The 23,991-nt window shown below is 40.5% G+C and overlaps 1 protein-coding gene across 6 annotated transcripts in view; it reads left to right on the forward strand.

Annotated features, from left to right (window-relative positions):
* Positions 1-23,991, forward strand: part of lrfn5a (leucine rich repeat and fibronectin type III domain containing 5a) — a 110,989-nt gene that overhangs the window by 35,127 nt on the left and 51,871 nt on the right. For all 6 annotated transcript variants that reach the window (XM_051389972.1, XM_051389987.1, XM_051389996.1 and 3 more), the window contains one exon: positions 16,198-16,309. The gene's annotated coding sequence lies outside the window, so the exon portion shown is untranslated. The remainder of the gene's footprint in view (positions 1-16,197; positions 16,310-23,991) is intronic.

A 23,991-nucleotide genomic window follows, 5' to 3' on the forward strand; every position in this document is an offset into this window, starting at 1 on the left:
AGGCTGAACAGGCCACTGGTTTCACACCGTATAGGACTGAGAAATAAATGAGAAAATCCACCTTAAAGCCCAACTTCCATAAACCACTGCTACCACTCTATCTTCAGTTTGTAAACATAAACAGATGCCCCCCCTTTACACAAATGTTCACAAATCTAAATCCAATTTTTCCGAGATGATTATGACTAAATGAGCAAAAATCTGTGCTGGATGTGTTTTAATATGTATGTGCCTGCTGCTTTATCAGGCGAGATGCAAATGTGTGTAGAAAAGCAGTCAGAAGCACTTTAACTGCTAATGAGACTTGTGAGTATTGATACACGTTTCAAATGTTTGGAATGGATTTTGGCCCTATAGTTAAGCATTTTCCAATGCTCTGGGTGTAGAAAAACATTTTCCAACTAATGCCCAATAACTCACAGATCTGGTCGGCTGCTTCTGAATTACAGGATTGAGTTTAGATGGAAGTAATGAGTCAATATGTGAGAAATAGACCTGCTCAGTTGCAATCCAAACCACATTATGTATGGAAATAGTTTCCATTGGGCTGTTGTGGTTTTCTGTGGGTATGTGTGTTGCTTTTTGTTGTTGTTAATTATTATTAGCCTATGTGACCTCATCGGGAAGAATATCGACAAGTTAATGCATGATTATGAATATGGTTTGTGCTTGATGACTAATCAGACCAAGTTGGATAGAGCCTGTTGCAGTATGTTCCAGGTCAGCTGGTGTTTGCATTTGGGAGATAAGATATTGATTGGTATTGAAAGATTTGAAAAATTTTCCTTCTGATTTAGTGATGGCCCATTGTTTTCAATAAGGTCATTTTAAAAAATGTTTAATATTTGCAACTACCTCCTCTTAAGGCTTAACTCAATTTATGACGGCATCGGTTATTTCTATCGAGCTTTCCCTGGCTGGGTCACAAATGGGATGCAAAATTAGTTTTTAAAATCACAATATGAAAACTTAAAAAGAAACTAAATATAGACACACACAACTTTAATTCAGTTAAAAGTCACTGCTTTGTAACCGTCTCCTGTCCTCTATCCATCTTCAAGTGACAATATTACTGTTCTCCAGGAATGGTCACCCTTCAGTATGATTTCCCCGTGGGTGCTCACAATTTCCCCAGAGTGTCTGAGCGCCTCACTCACTTCAATTCCCCATACACCATCTTATGCCATTTTAGTTTTCATCCTCCTCTTCTTCCCTTTTTGTCAATTTCTATTTTGGAGAATTTGCTCAGTTTTGGCTTTTTGATGGTTGCCTAGCATCAGGAGTCATCACAGTCCACCTATTGTCAAAAGTGTTTACTCAGTTGTCGAGTAAGTGCTCCTTTCTGACAGGCAAAGCCAAAGAATGCAATCTGGAGAGAAAATTCTTACATGGATTGTCCAAGCTAGTCTTCAGACCCAAATTGAGATTGAAAATTGAGATGAAATCCATACACTGATACCAGTACAACCATGTAGCTGCACTACCGTGTGTGTGTGTGTGTGTGTGTGTGTTGGTGTGTGTGTGTTTGTGTGTGTGCTGATTTTCCATCTTTTTATCTTTCTCAATGATCCCGCAAAAACTCTCCATCCTTGAATACTTCTTTTGCTCTTTGGTCAAAGATGCAAACTTGGCTGGACTACATTCACTACTTCTGTCCCAGATACACACACACACACACACACACACACATCAAAACACACTGCTGTAGAATATATTCTGGCCTATTTTTTCAAAATAATGGGATATGCAGTGTGTGTCTGTGTACTTGTCTGATGTCCTTTGAAGTCCACTGACGTTTTGTAGGGAGATACATGATTATGCACACACACACACACACCACACACACACACACACACACCTATACATAACATACACTGTGCGTGTATGTGTGTGTAGGCTGGCCAGTTTCACAGGGCTTCAGATCAAAGGCATTTGTGTCTCTGTGGTGGACCGTCTCCTCTCTTTCTTCTCCAACTATTTGCAGGTTTTTTCACAGGGGTTGCAAAATTGATTTTGGTTGAAAACTAGTCCTGTCTCAGGAGCTGGGACTGGAGATATCAGGATCACCTAGAGATGAAAAATGAGTTAAGCAATATTTATGTTGCAGATGGTTGGAAATATCACAAACCTCATGTTCTGGACAAAATGACGGAGAGTTCACAGAGAGCTTCCTCAAAGCTGTTGGCCCTGAGAATTTCTGATGTTTCATTAAAAGCACAGAAACCTCAAAATCCTAAATAGGTGTTAATCATGATTGTTGTCTTGCCAGCAGCCTTTAGAAACATCCTCAATTGCTCATATGTCCTTTACTTCTTTCCTTTCGTAAGCATTATCTTTATTTTGTAGTTCAGACATGATGTTTTAAAATAGTTTGTCATTGTTTTGTCAAACCATTGTTTTACAGACAGAATAGTCAATTTACAGCCATCATTAGTGTTGACAGAAGGTGGCTTATGTGAAGTATGGAACATTGCAATGGCTAAAACAGGTGGAACCTTTTAACTATAAAACTTTCACAGACTTTATTTCAAGCGACAGTGATAAAGGATGGATATACAACTGGGCTAAAACAAAAAAGGAGGAGAAAATAATAGTGTACGAGGAGGATGCTGCTGCTATATTGTAGGAGTTTGTTTTTTTCCTAAAAGCAGCAATGTATCGGCTCGTTTTACTATTCCTTTAGATATGAGGCTGTGAAAGCTGGTGTTCAACTTGTGTGCAGTCCAGAAAAGCAGCAGCCTGGTTCATCTCAAAATGTTGGTCTGCTGCATATTTCCAGTCAGCTCTGATGCTTTTACCCTTATGTGTCCTCACCAAAAAGCAAAAACAACTGCTCTACACAATGAAGGGTGAATAACGGTGAGTAACAAAGTGTGCTGAACGTGTCTCGTTTGCGTCATTCATCACTTTATGAGGACAGTATAACAGTGTAAAAACACAATTTGATGAGTAAGTTTACTTTCATGGTGCTAAAACACAGAAAAAAAGAAAGTGGTCCTGCATTATGACATTCCATATACCCTGCCACACATCTACTAATATATAATGAAAGAGAAACATCTCTAATTCTTCATGTTTTCACAAAAACAGTACATTTAATAGATGTTTTGGCCCCATCTATCTCCATTCTCCTGCAAATGTCGCTGAGACCCACATGCTACTAACTTCCCCTAACATAGCCAGACCTCCAGATTCAAATATCAAACATGTTTGCAGTTAAACATATACCGTATATATTGACTTTAATGGTTACAAACATAACCCTAGCTCTGTAGCTAAGCCTTGCTGTCTCTGTTTACACTTTAATGCTGCAGCCATTCATTATGAACTGCAAACAAACACATCTATAATAGGTGTCCAGTTCTACTATCTGGTTATTAAAAGTAAATCCACACCTGCCAGCCAATCAGAATTGATCGTTTTTAGTGGCCATGGTATACGAGCAGTTGATCCATAATTCTTAAAAAATTCTTGGGTTTGGGAGTCTATTATACAACGAATGTCTCCTGGCAAAAATCTGTATACGGCCTCAAAATAAATGTTCTACATACGTGTTTAACACTGTCATTCAGCTCCTTCTTCTTCATGTCCCTTCCTTGTTTTGTGAACAAACCATCTGTTTGGCCGGCCTGTGAAAATGTATTCAGCCTGACATATCACCGAAATGCAGCTCAATGGACTTAACAGTCTGGAACAAATAACAGTATTATTCTGAGTGGATTACACTTACGCATGCCTGGACCACCTGTTTCATGAAATCAAAATGGCATAAATCCTAAATGAAATAAATAAGTTACAATGAAATAAATAAATGAAAGTTTATTTCACCGCAAGGGATTAAGTCTGTGCTGACTTAGCGAGTGAACTGATGGAAAATACTAAACAGCTGTCAGGTTGGCCGTCTGGCACTGCTGTTTTAAAGAAGTGGATGTTCCTGTCAGGATAACCTCTTCAGGGTCTGAATTGCCTGTAAATTCCCGGACTACCTGGTGAAAGAACTGTGGTTGTGACTTGGCTGGCTGCAATTGCAACGCTCATCCACGCTTCAAATGGGTCTGCAGCAATTTGAAGACTGGCGATAAGTCACTCTCTGAAAGAGATATAAAGGAGGCTGTGTGGCCAAGTTGTTCTGTAGGGAAATGATCCTGCTAGATTCAAGTCTAATTCATTTCTACAGGGGAAGATTCTGTGTATATAATTACCTAATGCAGATGTCAGTGACCAAGATGAATTTACCATGCTTATACTAGAGGATGTATTTATTTTGGTTAAATAATATGCAATTTCAGTCTTATATTAGATTTAATGGACTTGTGCAATTATAGAAACCGGGAAAACTCTATGTGTCTACAACCTTTTGACCAGCACCTTTTGCTATGATGAACAAGACTTAAAAAACACAATATCAGTCTGACTAATAAACTCATACGATAAGACAGTGGGAGAGACGGGTATCAGTGTGTTAAACAGATTCTGTGTCAGTGCAACACTCTAACGGAGGTGCTGTATCTGGAGCTGACAGCAGCTCTGAGACATTGTTTGCACATTTGATTGGATGCGCGTGTCCTCGGCCCTTCTTTCTGTGTATAGAAGAACTATAATGTTCACCGGATATGTTCAAACAAATGAACTAAATGTTCATACAGTCTGCACAGATAGTTATGTCTGGTTGAAGGCTGAAAGCGAGGTAGCTAATTAAAGCAGGGACCAAGGGATTTGGAGTCTCTTGTAATTCTGCTGAGTGGGAGTTTATTGTTTCCAAAACAGTGAATATGTATTGGAGAATGAGGTTTGAAAACCAGACGTCTCAGCACTTGGCCAAGAAACTGTTGAGTCACTGGTATTGATCAGCAATTTGCCACCCTCCCTCACATTACTGTGATCATTCTGTGCATCTTTAAATGTAACATGCATCTGTGTCAGCAGGTAACACATCAAAATACTCTCATGGAGGAGAGATTTTCTTATTGTATTACATAACATCAAGATGAAAAATCCATATTGACATGACAATATTTCTCTCATTAACGAAACATAAATCTGAGCTCCTGCAGTAAGTCGAGCTTGATTTAAAATACCTGTATAGCACATGAAAACTATATCACTGAACCTCCTCAGTCTAATGAAAGGTTCCATATGCAGTGACCTGAAAGATGATATGGATGATCTGGATGCAGAGAAGTTGTCTAATAGTGATTTACCAGTTACTTAGCAACAGCTGTGAGTTATGTTAATAACATGCCGCCACCAAATATTAAAGGCTGAACTCTGCCCCGATCCAGAGTAATCACAATCCTTGACCCTGTCTGTAATGAGGAAGGAGCCAGTGAAATCCAATGCTTCTTGTGCACAACAGCAGCTGTATTACTGGGGGGATACTAGACTCATGCTCATTCAAAGCCTATCTTATGTGTGCTTTGATTGAATACACAGACATATTAAGGAGGCCTATACTTAATGACAATGAGTATAATTTGTGTATTTATTTCAAATGCGCCGTATGAGGCATGAATCTCATTCATGTGCACACAATACTGAATGTAAATTAGATAAACAAGCTGCATTAACCGTACATTCTTAACTCCTGGGGTAGGTATAGTGGGCTCCTTATTGGCGGGCCCTTTGTGTCACATATCCTCCTCGGTGAACAGACAAATGCGTCTCTGTCCATTTCAAGCAAAGTAAAAACAGCAAAATACTTTTCAGAGGGTTTTGACTTTAAAAGCTGCACTTCAAATCAAATATTGCTGGTTTACAACCGAAAAGTGTAGCAACATTTTGGTGTGTTTAGTAGTTGTTCAAAAGGACACTGTGAAAGGCTCTGCAACCAGCAGGGTGGCCTTTTGCGGCGTGTCTTTATTGCTGCCTCTGTTAGGGTGAAAAGAGCTTAAGTGGAGCTAAGTCGCCAGTAAAGGGATTCTTGAGGAAACGCTGCTTGAACTGAGTACAACCTGACTGTGTGTGTCTTGGTGCTCAATGTGCCTGTCTGTAGGAGTGATGCTAAAGTTTTAAAGAGTTGAGGTGTTCACTTTCTTTCATCTGCATTCTTATATTCTCAGCCTCTCTGGATGTTGTTTTATGGAGCCATTTGTGGAAGGAGAAATGTGAAGTGTGGCGACCCAAGGAAGATGCTCCCCCTTTGTTGTGTATTGGAACTCAGGGCCTGCCAGTTAGTATTGTTCAGTATAGGAGGACTGAGCAGGTACGACCACAGGGCTCCAGTTAGCAGATAACCTTGCTTACCGTTGTGTTTCTTATAATGTAGGATTATGTGCTTAAAGGGGCACTGGGGGAGAGATTATTCGTCTGGGCCATGGACTGGATCCAACCTCTGCTCACTGTACACAATCATCTGTATGTAGCTACACTGCTATACAAAGCCTTATGGTGGATACTAGATATACATGTTTGGAGTTAAGACCTGAATCTAATTCTAATTTTCTGTAAAAAAAAAAAAAAAAACATGTATCCAATAACTCCATTAACCAAACCTAACTGCAGTAGCCTAAATACATTTAAGCTGTGTACTAACTGAATTCTGTATTCCCACTCAGACTGCAGTTCCTGCACTTTGTCTTGGTAATCTGTACACTCTAAAGCTCTTACATTTACTCCGCTGTCTGTCAAAGAGAGACAGTCCACTAGACAGCTAAAGCAAGTGGGCTATATCATGTTAACTAGCTTGTTGGTCTTGCTGTGGCTAGTCTTAGCCACAGCAAAATTTACGTGCTTTCCCTTCTATATGTAATTGAAGAATATTGATTTTGACTACCTTGGTGATTTGATTTATTATCCCACATAACTAAATAAGGCAGTAGCTAAACTGAGTCACGATAAATAAGATACACCGATCAGCCATAACATTATGTGCACTGACAGGTGAAGTGAATAACACTGATTATCTGGTTATCATGCCACATGTCAGTGGGTGGGATATATTAGGCAGCAAGTAAACATTTTGTCCTCTAAGGTTATGTGTTAGAAGCAGGAAAAATGGGCAGCGTGAGGATTTGAGCGACTTTGACAAGGGCCACATTGTGATGGCTAGACGAAAGGTGGTCAGAATGTTACGGCTGGTCGGTGTATGTATTGCTTTTAAGAAGTAACTAACTTAACTTAGCAGAGTAGCTCAAGCCCCACCTATTTAACATACAGATAATCATTTAGTTGGTTGAACAGATACAAATAAACAAACTACTTTAACTGGACAGGGAAGGTAAAAGAGAGAGAGTTTGTTTTTGGATGCTGCTTGGTCACCTTGCATTGCCTTAAGATTATCCAAAGACAAAGGCATTTGTAAGATAATTTCTATGGTTTATATATATATATATATATATATATATAGTATATATATATATACTTTTGTAGGTGAAACTGTCTGCCTATAAAGGTATAAAATGAATACATTAAATCAATTTTAATATGTTACAGAGATTGTCAGCCAGCCAGAAAACTTGATAATGTGATTCTTCCACTTTGCTTTGTTTGTTTGTGTGTTATATTTGATAGACAGTTTGACAGACAAACAACAGCTTTTTTTCCTTTTCTTTACATATGTGCACACACTCTACCTCCATCCTCCATTTATATCCCTCTCCCTTTATCTCGTTCATCACCCTCATTCCTCGTTGTTGCTGCTAAATGACAAGTTGGATGCATTTGCTGACTGACTCATAAGACATATATATATCTAACAGCTAGCTAAAGGCTATAACTCTGAGTGCAAACATGATTTACCCTTGGGAAACAGTAACATCCTTGTAAATTATGTTGACAAGAATTGTGTTTGTTAAGGATAAATGTGAAAATAAAGTTCATAAGGGAGTCTGAATGCAATGTGAGCCAGATGAGATAGATAAATAGATAGAGAGAGAGAGAGACAGGATAGGGAGGGTGGGTAGCAGTCACAGAGATGTGAGGGATGAGGTAGAAAAGAATGATAAATGCAGAGATGACAGATGGTCCAGCTGGAGAGACCCCCAGAACACACACACTTACACGCACACGGTCTGTTGTCATCTGGTGTTTACATTTTTAACACTGAGCTATGTGATATAGAATAAAAGCATGATATGAGGCTGTGAATCATGGGAAATGATGTCAGATTGATGCCTCGTGTCCCTTTTTCCCCTCATTTCTATTGCAGGAGAGGGGTGTCTGTAACCTGTTTCTCTAACATTTAAACACACTGTATGAGGGACTGAAACAGTGCCTTTTCATCTTGAGTGACTTGCTCTTATTTTTCTGGTAACCTTTAGAGGTTTTATAATAGACTTCACTGAAGGTTTAGCAGGTACTCTTCCTTCCTCAGGGCTATGTCATTATCAGAGCTAAAATGATTAGTCAATTTAATAACTAGTTAGACTGTTAATTAATTGTTTTACTCCTTAATCAAATGCCAATGTTAAACAGCGCATGGATACAGCTTCTCAAGTATGAAGATCTGCTGCTTTTCTTTTGTTTTCTCTGGTTGGATAGTGACAGCTGAACACAGACAGGAAAGAGGGGCAGAGAGAGGGGGGATGACACGCAGCAAAGACGGTCGGATTAGAACCGTGAGCCGCTGCAGCAACTCCGTACATGGGTCACCAGTTCTACCGACTGAGCTAACCGGGCACCCAGCATACTGTTATACTTCGCTGTCAGCCATGTGGCAGGGCTCAAGAGATGGCAATGTTAGTCAATCAATGCACCATTGTCTTTGTGAACAGTGGTGATCTCCCGACTTCTCATCTGTAGCTCTATCATCGGGTCAGATGCTGCCAGCATTAGTTAGAACTGGAAAGTATTTCTTCATTGAAGATCGCACTGAAGGCTTTTCTCGATGGAAAAGATCCTTTCGCTCTTCTTCCCACTGACTTCTGGAAGAGTTTGATTACATTATGAAAGTGCCTGCCCTTTTCCAAACAGTTTACAGCGTCAACTTCCCAGATGGTTCTGTGTAACGAACTAGATGGCACGCTCAAGTTAGTTAGTTGCAGCCCTGGTAGTAATAAAATCAGACCGGTGTTTCGTTTTCTACAAAATGTATTGATATAATGGTGGTTCCATCCCCACAGCTGCGGTGTGAATAACAAAATAATGAAGCCTTGCCATGTTTTTGGTTAACTTTAGGAATTCAAATAGCCAAACTACTACATTTTGCAAAGCCACAGTGCACACTTATACAGCGATATAGAAATCAGCACTTTGACAGTTTTTTGGTAACTGAGCATAATTTGAACATAGCCACAGCTGGTGTTTGTTGTGTTTTCTTCTGGTGTTTTCTACTGATGTTTTGTCACTGTTTTTGCTGTGTGTGTAATGTGTGTGTGTGTGTGTGTGTGTGTGTGTGTGTGTGTGTGTGTGTGTGTGTGTGTGTGTGTGTGTGTGTGTGTGTGTGTGTGTGTGTGTGTGTTTGTTCAATGTGCTGTATTTGCATTGAATCCATTGGCATAGCGGGTAAAAGTTGTAGCTTCACAATAACGAGCCACGTTACACTCACATTTTGGGCACTATAATTCAATATTCAAGGAACGCGCAGTCTCTCTCACACACACACACACACACACACACACACACACACACACACACACACACACACGTTGGGTTGTGTAAGCGCCACTGACTGACCACACCTCAGTTATATAACTGCTCTCTGTAGTACACTACCAACTCTGTGCTGTTTCGAGTGACTGGATGAGTTAATGTGAGTAAATGTGTGGGAGCATCCATACTGGGCTCTATTACTACTGAGTGGGTTTGACTCTAACATACCGCTGCGCTAATTAGACTGACTCATCTCCCAGTTCACTGTCCATATCTGCATTTTTCCCTCTTGATCTGCAAACATAACATTTGTAAGATGAGCTGAGTCAGTATGATCTTTATTGTCAGCAGCATCAAAGAACACAGGTGTAAGAGATTAAAAATATACATAATGATGAAGTCAGGAAAACATAGAAATGCAAACAAAACAATCAGCATCTTTATGTGGATAATAAAATTGTGGCTTCCAGGCCAAGAGTAGTGAAACTGCAAATGCTTTCAGACAACCAAGACACTTCATCCAAATTATCCAGACTCTGTTCCATAAGCTTCAAATGTTCTTTAGATTAGTTGGATATAAATCCTTTTTATGCCGGAAAAACAGCTTGGCATTTATCCGAACCATCATGCAATGTGTGTGCAAAACATTTTCATAAGCACCAAGGGATGTAGTCTCCGATTTGCTGATGCACTGTAAAGCACTTTGAATTGCCACTGTGTTGGAAATGCGCTGTAATAACAAAAAAAATGCCTTTAGAGGGAATCATGCACAGATCTTAATAATTCTCCAAAAACAGATTCAGAAAAGCAAGAACTGCGTCAAGATCAGATGGCATGTGACATTTAAGTTAACACGGGTCAACCTCTGGCTAATTTAGCTGAAAACTCTCTGCTACATGCTTAATTATTTAAATGCTTCACATCTTTTTTTTTTTATAGCGTCTCTGTTCATATTTGAGATGCACCAGATGTCTTAATTATTGTTTGATTTGTTAGTTTGCAGTTGCACTTGGTGAAACTGTGCTCACCAAGTATTATTTTCCAACCTAATTCAGACATTTTTTTCAAAAACCCCATTGCGTTACAGTGTTTGTCCCACGTCTCGTTTTTAACTGGACCCAAAAAAAGATCCAAAGAGAACGGCTTCTACTAAAAGAGCATTATTCATTATTTTCGTTCCGGCGAAAAGTGCAACAACTTGTTTGTACATCTGTTCCATTGGTGCGTTAAATATCACAGCAGCACAGATCAGAAGCTCTGCCTGCCTTCTTTATATTTATCTCATCTAGAAACACTGGTTAGCCTCTGTATTTATCCTGCTGCACTATTTATTCTAGCTTGTGTTTGGTTGAAGGGAAAAAACAGCAGAGGATACTGAAAGAGTTGAATAAAGTGACACTGTTTTGAAGCTTGTTGGAACTAGGGGCTTTAGAAGAACTATTAAATATGTCAATCACTAATATTGCAGAGTATTTATCAGTTTATTACAGGTTCACTTACATTTTTCAGATTTTATTCAGGGAGCCCAGCTATCTGAAACACACCTAATCCGCCATTTGCAATATTTTACATAAAAATAAATAAATTGACTTCCTGTTTTCTATTAATAGGCTTAGAAATGAATAGAAGGCACAGCCAATAATTCCCTCTATACAGTCCTGGATAGAACAGAAAGCTTAAGCTGTGAATCTGCAGTGCGGTGCTGTACACAGACACACACACACACACACACACACACACACACATACAGACGCAGTTCTCCTCCTGCTCACTAACCTATTTCAATAATTCAGAAGAGTGACTTGCTGGCTGCTTGGCGATGTGCTCTATCCATGGACTCGGTCAACCATTGCACACAAACATTCACACGCACAAACGCATACCCACTCACATGAACGTAGTGTTTGCTATGCTTGGCTCTTTTGTCGGCTATATGCACAAGACAAGCTTCAGAGATTTCCATGAGGATATGACTTGTTTCACACATACATACGCCCTATGTGTGTGTGTGTTTGTGTGTCTCCTGCATAGATTGGCATTTTGAATTCCTAAATCCAATATTTTGCTATGTGAAAATACAGAATTGTGTCAGCTAATGGACTGTGTGCGTGTTTGAGGGAGTGAGAGATTGGTTTTGCACTCCTACTTGTGCCTCTGACTGGATTTACATGTGTGTGAGTGTGTCTGTGTTCCAGGAGTACATGGATGAGAGGTTTTCTGTTTAATGACTGGAATAAAAAATCAACACCAACAACCTGGGCACCTAAGTAAACACATACATTACTGTAGATTATCCACTTTTGTGGAGAATAAAAAAATAATACAGGTCTGTTTAGTAAAATACTTTTCAACAGTAGAAGTTACAGTTTCTAGTCTAACCTGTAAAGAAAGGTTTGGACTAGTGGCCTTGGCTGCCTGCAGCAGAGATCAAAGACAGCTTTGCTGCTAAATTTAGTTGCTTATCTCATAAGAGGAAAAAACTGTGGCTCTAAAAAAAGTACCTTAACTGTAGCTTCTGTGAGGAATCTTTTCTCCGCATCAACAATCTATGATTCACATCAAGCAAGGTGCGCTGCCTGAAACAAAATAACTCATCTTGCTTACTTCTATTAGATTAGGATAGGTTAGGTTAGTGTGTTAGCTATAAATTAATCTTATATTTAAAGCCCACAACTCAATTAACTTAACTTAATTACATTAAATTAGAGTTTCTAATCACACTACGAATCGGTTTCAACATTTTGGGGGTCGGCTGGTCGCTGTCTTACCTGGAGTTGAATGGAGGGATGAGTTTTGTACATACAGAGAACAGATCGATCAGGGACAGATGGTGTTGTCCCCCCCCCAGTAACTCAAAGGCTTCCTCATTTGTGACTTCCTATCTGCTAGCTTAGCTGCAAGCTGTGCCTGCATTTGATAGGTAGTTTCTACCCTTTTATCAAATACATGATATATGACATGTGGTTGAGAAGTCACCTCTGATGGCTCTTTCTGTTTCCACTACTCTTCTCTTTAATCTTTATAACTGATTCACTGACCAAATAGCTCTGAATATGGGCATATCTGCCCAATTAGACCTGTTTTCGTATTGAAGAATAGCTACGCTGATGAAGCTCCACTAACTTGATATAACACATTGCATTTTTTTATAACTTATTCACAATTAAAGCAACCCTCAGATTCACCACTGAAAAGCTTTTAATGTGATGCAGCAACAGCAGGAAAGGTTTGCTTTGCATCAGCGGTAACTCAACACAGCTCTGATACAGCTGAAAGCGATCAAACAGTAAAATAAGGCTGATAAATGAAGGTACAAACAGGAACACAGCAGTGAAACTAAACTCCAAACCATAGAGATTCAGGTCGAAGCTACAAAAGTACTGAGAGCTCAACAAAGAGAGCTTCATCTCTCTCCAGCACAGACATACAGTATGAGTTTAGCCACTGAAGATACAGCTAAAGGCTGATTTATAGTTGTATGTGAGGTCTACGTTGAGCCTACACAAGTTAGCTACGCCATTATGAGCATTTATACCTGTGCACTTGTGTTTGTGCATTGCTCTGCAAATAGCTCCATCAAAACACTAGTTGGCGGTGGGGGTTTTCTATGCCACTTTGTTGAGTTGTGACTGAAAACGCTCCCTCGTTTTGTTCCCCCCCCGCCCATGACACACAAAGATGAGGGCATACGAGGGGGCAGACAGGAGCACGTCTTGCAGTGAGGCAGCGTCCCATGTGTGTCTGTTTGTCTGTTTTTGTTTGAAGAGGGATTGTCAGACAGCATTATCAACTCATCGTTGGTTCCCATCTTCACACAATGCACACGCTGCAGGGTACGAGGCTACGCCATACCTACAGCATTGATTTGATGCAGAAGAACATATCAGGCTTAAGAGGAGGAGACCTTCACCAGTTGGCCATTGTCGGCCCTGATACCAAGTAGGACCACAGCGGCTCAGCTATCTGTGAAGTTGTAGTGGAAATACATGTCATCATGGCAACCAGGCCCACGGAAAAACCCTATTAATGCCTTGACTTAAATAGTAATTCCTCCTTTCTTCACATATCACTCTATTTCTTTATAGGTTAGTCAAGCAGAGAAAATGCATGCATGTAATTTATAAAAATATGGGGCCATTTGGTAAAATGTGTACCATTGCCAAACCTTTATAACCCTGTGAATGTCATGGTTGATACATACATAATACACTTTGACAGCATAAAACATACATGTATGTCTGCGTGGTCTCTGTACACTATCCATGCTGTGAACTCTTCTGAAATAAAGAGCAAACACACTGTAATTCACTAGACTTCCTGCTGCTGTGCAGCCTAGTTATAGCGCTTCCAAGTTTGAACTTACATAAGAGATTTTCAATAATTGAAAGTAATTATTTTTAGGAGACCTTTTTCTGTGGACAGAATTGTGATTTTTGTTTCACGTGGGGGTTGGTCAAAGCTTTCATCGTCAGGAATCCATGTTGAGTAAAGTTACCGTGGCATGCCACCCCATGTATCTGGGCTCATTAAAGGATACATGCAATCTTATAAAGTCCAGAAAATAACCGAGTAGATGTACTCTCACCCCGGGGACGCAGGCTCATTAGACTGCACCAGTTGTCTTTTCCCATTGGGAATCTGCAAGAAACTATCTACTGACCCATGGTTTATGCAGTGCTGTTGTGTGGTGCAACTTTAACGCTTTGTGCTGTTACGGATTTTATGAAAGTTGAATGCTGAAGCGTGCTGCAGCAATTGTCAGGTTACCTTTGATGGTGACTGACACAAGACTTTTGTCAAGCTTTTTTAATGGAAGCAACATGCACGCATTATATTTCAAGCATAGACAGGTGAGGTGGATGACTTTTATTTGTCTGTTTGTGTCTGTAAATAGCACCCACAACAAAGTACGGGGTGGAGTTACATAATAGCCTTGGACTAGTTTCTGCTGTGCAGGCACATTGTCAAACACTTTTCACTTTGTAGTCGTAGTCGTGTTTCTTTCGGGGTCATATGCAGGGTGGAACATCATTTAAAATGAAGGAGTTGATAAATAAACAAATGTTTGGGGAAGGAAACAGGCTAATTAATTCATTGAATCCATCATTCAGTAATTTGTGTTATTTAGCTGCAGTGCATGTTAAAAAGAAACTAAACTAGCCCCTGCATGCAGTACAGGGTGTGGTCCAGCATATTAACACCAGTCAATCACTTTGACTGCTCCTGGCAGATTTGCTGACAAAGAGGCTCTATTTTACCACTGCATAATTTTAGTTAAGGCTTCAAGGTCACATTGAGAGTGGGGAATTAGTAAATCTCCAACCTAATCCATCATTCAGTTCATGTTATCTATGTACTTCATCTATCTATCCAATATTTTAAAGTCCAGTATGTTATCAAAGAAGTCCAATAATTGTTGAAAGTTTTTAATAACTTCATACCAATACTGTAATGTATCCATGTCAGTTGGGATCACGATGGTGAATGAATAAATAGAGAGGCATACCTGTGATAACAATCCAATGGGCAGATTTAGGAAAGGTAGATATTCTCCATGTGATAAAAATCGAGTTCATGTGTTTGTGCTGCTCTAGGCAGATTTCATTATTGGCTGACTGCGATAACTCTTTGCCTGTGTGTGTGTGTGTGTGTGTGTGTGTGTGTGTGTGTGTGTGTGTGTGATCCTGCTGATACCAGACACCACCATGCTATTGATGTGAGACCAGTCTCTAACCCTCCTCTGCATCTATCTTTATCTCCTTCCGTCTTTCTCCTTTACACTTTCACATTCATCCCCTCTTTTTCTATCTCCCTCCGTCTACTTTCTGCTTTTTTTCCCCTGGTAACACCTCTCTCCCCCTCTTTCTCCCACTGTTGCCTTCCCCTTGCCCCCTCTTCATTTTCTTTTCAACCCTGCCCTGCTCACCCTCCCCTCCACCTTACTCTTTGCCCTCATTCTTTTCCTCCTTGCCTCATTTTGATCCTGCCCTCCCTCCCTCCATCCTGCTGGCTCAGCTGGTACAGAAGCAGCCTTTGTTTTAGCTGTGTCCTCTATCCTTTGAAGGAGGAAAGCTGAAAAGCGAAAGGCAGGGAGAGATGGAGGGCAGACGTAAAGCATGGACAGGGTATAGGGATAGAAGAAAAATTCAAATGGGAAAATGGGATAAGAGGAAGAGAAGTGTGGGAGGATAAATAGCAATAGGGGGAAGAAAAAAGCGGAGAAGGATGAAGGAAGGAAGGAAGAAAGAGGGATAGCTTCGGATCAATGGCCAGGGTTGTTCAAGTCATTGATATCCAGTAGCAACAGCATGCGAGGGCACATTTCCTGTGTGGGGGGATCAGTCTATAGACCATATGCTCTCAACTTATCACACTCGGTTCAATGGTGCCCAGTCGCAGCGCTTTAGTTCTCAGTTAAGGCTAGCCAAGCAGTTTATTGATAATTAAGCTGTTTTTGGACACAGCCAATGCTAGAGAACACTGTCCACCTTTACTGCCAGCCAAGTAGTAGTCACTATAAATACACTATACATGTAACAGGTTGTTAGAATGTGCTGGGGAAACACAGAAAGAGATTCACACTGTCAAAAAAGTTTGTTTTTGTTGGAAATTGCTTTCTAAGTCCAATATAGAACGGCCATTTATTTCTCTTTGTTTCCTGTTCTACAGTGAGTGAAAACAGAAAAGAAGATTTTGGACCTTTACCCTCATCCATGATGTTAGAGCCGTGGTAACATGTGAATCCTGAAGAAGAGTGTTATTCGCTTTTACATCTCTGAAGGTAAGATACTTTTTTTGGGTCATTTTTATTAGATTAATGGACATTTTGAGAAATACACAGACAAAAAGATTGACACCATCATGTATGCCTCTATTCTAAATATGAAGCTCCAACCAGCCGGTGGTTAGCTTAGCTTAGCATTAAGACTGAAAATAGGGGGAAGCAGCTAGCGTGGCTCTGTCCAAAAGTAACAGAAACTAAAAAGTTTTACAGTTTTATATTTTATTTTATATACAGTATTAATTGAGCATAGCGTTAGTTCAGGCAGGGCACGAAGTCAGGCTTAGCTTTCAGTTACAGCTATATCATACGATCACAGCTAGTCATAAACATACATCAGCTGATTCCTCTAAGCTTCCCATTGGATACCATACACAGTCAGCTGACAGCTCACCTGATTTCCTCAAGCATCCAATTGGCAAACATCATGCATGGCGCCTTATTTAAGCTGCTTTAGCCTGCCTGCCTATCTCTGCTGCTGCTCTACAAGCCTTTTGCACCCACCTCCACCCCAGCTCCTCCTTTTTATGTTGTTTCTAATTAATCAATGTCATTTTCTGATTGCCACTGATGCTTGCTCTGTTCTGTACCCTGGGGGGTCTCTGCTGCCGCTCTCCTTGTCTTAAACTTTTCCATGTAGGCACATGGAAGGGCAGGGAGGTGTGCTCTCCCTGCCTTAAGGTTTTCCACGTAGGCACGCGGAAGGACAAGGAGGTCCCAGAACAGAGCCATACCGCCAAATGTAATTCTGCTTGGAATATATTTTGACGAAAGTGGTCCTGACTGAATTATTGTTGTTATTATTATTAGTAGTAGTATTATTATTATTATGATTATGATTATTATTATGATTATTAACAAACAAGATATAATTATATAATATGTTCATTAGTGAGCTTTAGAAGTGGGGCCAGGCTAGCTGCTTTCCCCTGTTTCCAGTCTTTATGCTACACTAAGCTAGTAGCCTGCTGGTTCTACCTTCATATTTAACATGCAAACTTAAGAGTAGTATTGAAGTTTTCATCTAACTCTCAGCAAGAAATAGAAACAGCCGCCTAGAATTTCTGGCTGGTCCATTAAGGTCCCTGCTTATCTGAATGGAATGAATGGCTATATTCAGCTGGCAGCCGGCTGGGGGTGGCAATTTTGAGTGTTTGGTAGTGTAATTAGCCTATTTCCCTGAATGTCGAGTTATTCCTTTAATAATTGAGCTGTGGAAGCATGTAATAAAAGTTTGTCCCCCTCGGGACTAAACTCTACCAAACAGATTTGCTGTAATGGAGGGCAGGCTAGCCTCTTTTTCCTGGTAGCAGAAACGCAGGCTCTGAGTCACAGTAGTCAAGTAAAGCTGGCTAGATCTGGGTCAAAGCAGCAAGCTTTGGATTTGTCACCTGGATGCCAGGTTACTTGAGTAGTGGAAATGGAGATGTAGGGGAAGCTACGTTAGTGATTTGGCTACATCCGACTTTGTTTGCCCCTGTAGTGGAAACCCAAATAGTGTGATTTGGTTCTCTGTCAGTTTGCCGTGGAAATTTGACTAGCCCTGTTTTGCCCTGTAGTGGAAACCAGGCTATCTTGTTTTCACTCAGTGTGAACATACAGTAGAAAGCAGGCTGGCCCAGTTTAAACTTGTCATTGAAACCAGGTTGTGCCAGGCTCTGCTGTGGAAATCAAGCTGGCCCACTTTGGCCATTTCATTAGGAATCAGCAAGGCTTGAGGTCTTACCCAGTGGTATGACCTTTTTGTTAATAAACCTTCAGGTTCGTCACATTCTCACCCTTTTTTTAACCCACCTCACTTTCTCAGCATCTCTTATCCACCCAGTAATGTTTTCAGGCGAGGATATGGTAGCTTGTCATCTTCATACAGGCTTTCTCTGTCAGGAATCCACCTCTAACCTCCTTACCCCCCGAGACTCTGCTGCTGATTCCCACTCCCCCGTGCCCTCTCTCTTTTCCCCAGACTACTTTCCCCTTTCCGCTCTTCAGCTGGCTGTTGGATCTACACTTTCAACCTCAATACTTTCCTTTGGGATGTGGTTGACTGCTGAACTCAGCTAGAAAGAGGCAGCAGGAAAGGAAAGGTTAAAGTTCTATCTATCTATCTATCTATCTATCTATCTATCTATCTATCTATCTATCTATCTATCTATCTATCTATCTATCTATCTATCTATCTATCTATCTATCTATCTATGAAACAGGTTCATTATTGCTAAATCAGTGATCTTTGTATCTTTTTAACCTTGACAGTATACATTCTCTACAACCAACTGGATTAATTGAAGTCAAAATAGAGGATAAGATACATGGTGCGTGTGTGAGTGTGTGTGTGTGTGTGTGTGTGTGTGTGTGTGTGTGGAGCTACACATTTGTAACAGTTTCTCCGGCAAATTTATATCTGCTCTGACCCTAACAAATCTCACTCACGTGCACATAAAGGGTGTTGGGTGTGCTGAGATATAATCATAGCTAGAGGAAGATTCTCAAAGCATTTTATGCAGCCCTCATGGGTTGCACACATACATGCATGCGTGCGCATGTCTGTTTGTCATGCTTTTCAATTAATCTTCATCATTGTTCATCGATACCCTCAAAATGTTGCCTCTGTCTTTTGCCTTTGACCTATTCATTTAGTCATATTTGTAGCTAAATGCTTGATATATAAATGTCAAGTGATACGTGACTCATATGGTTAGTGTAGATTGTGTAATCAAACCACCACAGACTTATCTTTCACCCTCTTTATTTACAGGCCTATCATATTCTCACTGCTTGACATAGCTAGATATGACATATATTGTTATATTATGTACATAGATTATGGCAATCTCCACCATGGACACTTGAACGTGTGCTTCATTGATTATAATTGTTCATTGATTATATTATAATGGCACTAAAGTTGTGGAACTGAAAAAAGAACTGTTTAAAAAAAAAGGTCCGGATATCCTTAGTTGGTGGGCATGGGTCAAGCCCGAAAAATGCTGGATCCTACATTACCCATAATGCAACTCAACAGGCTCTTTAACTACACAAGCTCTTAATGACATCTAGAGCTGATTTCATGCTTTTCTTTTTCATTTGTTAAAGCAAACTGAATTTGTTTTTGGTTGGACATAAGCAATTGAATGTGCTCTTGTTATTTTTATTTTTTGCCATTTTATAGCCCAAATCAATAATTGATTAATTATGAGACTAATCAGCAGATTAAATGATCATAAAACAATTGTTAGTTGCAGCTTTATTGGCATCATCAGGGTTGTTTTCTCAAACTTTGGAAAGCAACTTCCACAGGCTGACCAGTAAACCTGACCTTTGTGTGTGAAGGTAGTGGAGTGGCCCTTTAAGCTGCGTTATCTACTAGTTTGCGCTGTAAACATGGACAGATAAAACAAGAATTAACTCGATTACTTTCGGTACTGATGAAAAAGTCTGCATGAATCATACTTTGGCAAATGAAGTTTTCTAACAAACAGAATGAGTGGCACAGATAAAATTAAAAAGGAGAATGCAAACAGGCAGGCCCACATGCAGCACAGTATGCTGCTAATATATAGTGTGTTTGTGTAGTTCATCTTTCTTTTCGGGACCTGTCAATCAAGCCTTCCTAAGAATGTACAGACAAACTGAGGGTTAGAAATAACAAGAGACGGAGCACCATTTGTTTATTTTTTATTTATTTATTTTTTACAGTTTTCTTTGCTTGAGGGAGAGCAGGGGTGAGAGATGCAGAGGCAGAAAGGGAGGGAGATGAGAGATCAAACAGCAGTCTCTGTTTGTTTTATCTTTTTAATGAACAAAGTGCCACACATTCCACTGCTGTGGAGTTCACTCACAGGACGATACGCCGATGGGGGAATTCAACCCGCAACCCCTTCAGCTTCTGAGAGCAACTTGAACTAATGCTCTCTTTAGAGCTGGATCACAACCCTGTGTGTGTGTGTAGGTGTGTAGGTGTGCATGTGTGTGTGTGTGTGTGTGTGTGTGTGTGTGTGCTGAAGCCCTCAACTGCTCAGCAAAACAGATCAAAGTCAAGGTCAAGTCTCCCTCTGTCCCCTACTCGCTTTGATGAATGGAGGCCTGGATGGGTGGATGGATGGATGGATAGATGGATGGATGGAAGGGAAAGGAGGACGAATAAAAAGGAGGAGATGGAGAGATGAATGACTGCTAGCACAAGGAGTTCAGAATGGATTGACAGATGTGGAGGGGGTGGTGAGAGTACGTGAGGCGGAAGTAGATGGACGAATGGGTGGATGGATGGATTTGACCTTTCTATCACCCTCGTCCGAGCTGGTCCCTATAAAGCACGGATTTAGTCACATTTTCTGTCCCTCTTTTTTTTCTCCTCCATATTTTTGGTCCTTTCTTCACTTTTTTTAAATATCAAGTGAACTATTTTTTTTTCTTGTTTTGTCTCTAATGTTCTTTACATTTCCCCTCTCTGCTTCTCCTGTTTTTTCTCCTTCTTTCTTCTGCCATTTCCTTTCACCCCACCATATTTTATTATCCTGCTGTTCTTGCGCTCGCCTTTTCCTTCCTGAAATGTATTATTCCCTTTCTCATCTTCATCCCACGTCCCAGCTCATCCTCATTTTTTATTTTTCATTCATCACATCCCGTCTTTCTTCTCCTCTCCACTCATCTCATCTCCGGCTTTCCTCCGTTAACCTCCCTGTTACCTCCTCCCTGGCAGCTTGTGAGTGTGTGTGTGTGTGTGTGTGTGTGTGTGTGTGTGTGTGTGTGTGTGTGTGTGTGTGTGTGTGTGTGTGTGTGTGATAATCTCGCCAGGCTGTGTCTGTGTGTGTGCGTGTGTGTGCACTCTCTCTCCCAGGGAGTTGAAAGACTGCTTGGATCCCTGGGGGGAGTTTGGCAGCCGACACCTGCCGAGGGCCAGCCAGGCCTGGGTCACCAAGCTAACCTCTCCCCGCTGCCTCGCCTCTGGCCCCGTGGGATAATAGGTGTGAGGAGGGGTGGGGAGGGGGAGGTGGAGGAGGAGAGAGTGGAGAGGAGAGAGTGGAGAGGAGAGATAAAAGGGAAGAAAGCAAGGGAACGAGGATAATTCATACATGAGAGGAAATGCAAATACATAAGACACACGCCCCAAGGTATTTAGTTAGTCATGCTTAGATATCTCTCTCTCTCTCTCTCTCTCTCTCTCTCTCTCTCCCTCTCTCTCCCTCCCTCCCTCTCTCTCTCTCTCTCTCTCTTTCTCTCTCCCTCTGTTGCTTTTATGTGAAGTTGTTAGTCATGATGAACACTTCCAAAGTGGTCTCTTTTTTCCTGCTTGCGTTCGGCTGGTCAGCAGCAACAAACGCTTACGCACCACTCCCAGCATGACACAGATACCTGATATAAGAGGCACAAAAGAATTGAATATGACATGTTGCATTAAAGGAAAATACTTTGAAACAAAACCGGTCTAAAGAGAGTCGACTCAAAGTTTGTGCAAGTTAAATATAAGCCTTCTAAAACTGTGTAATAATATTGTAAGGGTGACCAAGGAGCTGTAAGAAACAGAAATCTTTTTGAAGCAGTGTCACAGAGAGATTATTATTATTGTATAGCAGCTGGGCTGGTGGGGAGCGCAGTGCAAAAAACTGACAACATTTTCCTGGAATTCCTCCTTTTAGGCAATTTGCATATCACAGGTAGTCTCTGAAAAGTGTTGATTTGCCAGTAATGATGGTAAATATTACTACTTAGCTATGTTCACACTGCAAACCTTAGCTCTCACTTCCGATTTATTGCTCAGATTTTTTGTTTGTGTGGCTGTTCACGTTTTTTAAATGTGGCCCATATCAGATTCCAGTGTGAACAGGTCACGGTCCTGAAGTGACCCGCATGGGCCGCTTGTGCCCACAGTGTGTATGTAGCATTTAATCCAAAAGCCGGTATGCCAGAAACAGAGAACATAGTATCAATATCAATACCTACTCTATCACCTGGCAGCCTCAGTGCAGGCTGGATGTAACTGAAAAGTAAGATTTATAGATCCTAACACATTCATAAATTGTTTTTATAAAACATGTTTAGTCTTACATAACAGAACAGCCAAAATATTAAAAATATATGGAAGATAAGAGGAGACGGTGGATTAACCTCAGATAGATAATTAATTAAGTTCAAGTACCCACTTTAGTTTGGCTAATGGGCCACTTTCCTTACTGATCTACAGGTGCCATTATAGTAACTGCTGCTGTTTCACCTATGTATTCTCGGTTATGTCTGCCTGCACATCTTTACTAAATTTGGTTAAATGGATAAAAAGAGCAAAAGACTGATTTTGAGAGAACATTTCAGTAGAGTAGTAAAGTAGTACAACTACCAGTCATTTTGACAACGTCTCCTTTTGTGATTTGTTGCAGTGAAAGTAGAACACATGCTTATTTTTATATATCAAACAGACAAAGCGGCTCATTTTCCTCTTGTTTCTGCCGTATTAGGGTCATTTCTGCTTGTTTATCTTCTTTTGAATTGCAATAGTATTTCACAAAGACTCCCCCTCAGGATTTTGTCTTTTGTATAGGAAGTGAGTTTCTGTCTCTATCACTACCTCATCACATTGCACACAGTCATATTATTTTCCGACTTCCTCCCCGAAATTCTCGGCAATTCTCTCAACCGTAGGCAGCAGCAAGAAATGGAGTGTGTGAAACAGGATGTGAGGGTAGCCATACTTGTTTGTTGTATGCTGAATGCCCACAGCCTGGCTAGAAACCACAGATGGATGACAGAAATGGACAGAGACAGTGAGGTTAGGGACACAGACAGTTTGTTTTTGTATGCTTGTGACGACATTTCAAATCAAAACAGGTTAAATAAAATGTAAAATGTTGATGTAATGACTCCAGTACGGCTAAAAATTCAGGAAACGGTTCTGAGAAGTCAATTTAAGACATACTGTCTATTTTGTATAATCCACTATGTTGTCATACCTTTTTAACTGTTCTCAGGGATGCTAATGGTCACTAATAAAGAAGAAGACATATTTGGATGGAAGTGCAATCAAGGGAAGAAGTAGAAAGGATACTGTAACTTCTGAAAATACAGCTACTACTCGCATCCCTCCACAAATGACACTTTTACCCCCATTTGCCTGTCGCCCTTTCAAGTTTGTTTGTAGAGCGTTGTGGACATACGCAGTACAACCAATGATGTCACACTTTCCCACTAATGACCAAGGGGCAGTAATGTGCCAAAATATGCTGCGATGCACCAACAAAGGCCTGGAAGAAGAAGATTGGAAGCTAATAGACACACTGTCTTCAAAATGATTTAAAAGAATGTTTTAGGAATAAAGAAATGCACTTGGCCTGTTCGTTAGACCTGAAGGACACACACAATGCTTCTGGGTAACCAACACTGAATGTAAACAGATTGTTTGATTCTGTGATATTAGCTACGAGTTGATTCTGGCAACCCCTGCTGACAAAAGCGGTAGTCTTTCTAACGCCTCCTTTCATTGATTCTTAGGGGAATCCGACTGAATGCGACCGGCAGGCATGATATAGAAACAGGCAATCTTCTCGATGATGGTGTTGTTTGTTTATGTAGGTTATCTAGAGAAATCAGTATAAAACTGAGACTGTTTTATAACCAAAAACGTCCTTGTAGTGCGTCATTGAGTACAGATTTTGAAACTCTTGTTACTTTTAGTATTCAGAATACAGTTCCCC

Source organism: Dicentrarchus labrax, unplaced genomic scaffold, assembly GCF_905237075.1.
Source record: "Dicentrarchus labrax unplaced genomic scaffold, dlabrax2021, whole genome shotgun sequence".
In the NCBI taxonomy this organism is placed as follows: Eukaryota; Metazoa; Chordata; class Actinopteri; family Moronidae; genus Dicentrarchus; species Dicentrarchus labrax.